The 1,184-nt window shown below is 40.2% G+C and overlaps 1 protein-coding gene across 1 annotated transcript in view; it reads left to right on the forward strand.

Annotated features, from left to right (window-relative positions):
- Nucleotides 1-1,184, forward strand: part of ADAM28 (ADAM metallopeptidase domain 28) — a 67,831-nt gene that overhangs the window by 44,809 nt on the left and 21,838 nt on the right. The window lies entirely within an intron of this gene.

Here is a 1,184-nt window from a genome sequence, read left to right on the forward strand (position 1 = left end):
GAAGAAATTAAAAGATATATGGAAACCAACGAAAATGAAAATACAACAATCCAAAATCTCTGGGAGGCAGCAAAGGCAGTCCTAAGAGGAAAGTATATTGCAATCCAGGCCAATCTCAACAAACTAGAAAAAGCACAAATTCAAAATTTAACAGAGCACCTACTGTAACTAGAAGGGAAGCAGCAAGAGCACCCTAAACCCAGCAGAAGAAAAGAAATAATAAAAATCAGGGCAGAAATAAACAATATAGAATCCAAAAGAACAGTCGAGCAGATCAATGAAACCAAGAGTTGGTTCTTTGAAAAAATAAACAAAATCGATAAACCTCTAGCCAGGCTCCTCAGAAGGAAAAGAGAGAGCACCCAGGTAGACAAAATCATGAATGAAAAAGGATCTATTACAACCAATCCCTTAGAAATACAAGCAATCATAAGAGACTACTATGAAAATTTATATGCCAATAAACTGGACAACACAGAAAAAATGGACGAATTCCTAAATGCACATGCACTGCCAAATTCAAACGGGAAGAGATAGAAAGCATGAATAGACCAATAATCAGTGAAGAAATCTAATCCGTTATCAAAAATCTCCCAACGAATAAGAGCCCACGGCCAGATGGCTTCTCAGGGGAATTCTACCAGACATTTAAAGCAGAGCTCATACCCATTCTTCTCAAACTATTTCAAAAAATAGAAATGGGGATTAAGTTATCCTTTTATTTTTAGTTTATTTATTTTTTTATAAAATTCTTATGCTTTTTATTTATTTTTGACAGAGAGAGACAGTGCGAGCAGAGGAGGGTCAGAAAGAGAGGGAGACGCAGAATCAGAAGCAGGGTCCAGGCTCTGAGCTGTCAGCACAGAGCCCGACGCGGGGCTTGAACCCACAAACCGTGAGATCATGACCTGAGCTGAAGCCAGACGCTCAACCCACTGAGCCACCCAGGTGCTCCTACTTTTACTTTTAGTTTATTTTTTATGGGGTAATCAGAGAATATGTCTTCTGAAATCCTGGTATTAAGGACAAAATGAACATTTAAGAGATTTTGGCTTTCCCAAATGGCCCCTCTGCATTCCCACAGCCCTTCTTCTCTTCTCTCCCCACTTCCTTGTACTCTGTCCATCTCCCAGCACCCCTGCCACCCCTACACACACACACACACACACACACACACACACACA

Source organism: Suricata suricatta, chromosome 1 (assembly GCF_006229205.1).
Source record: "Suricata suricatta isolate VVHF042 chromosome 1, meerkat_22Aug2017_6uvM2_HiC, whole genome shotgun sequence".
Lineage (NCBI taxonomy): Eukaryota > Metazoa > Chordata > Mammalia > Carnivora > Herpestidae > Suricata > Suricata suricatta.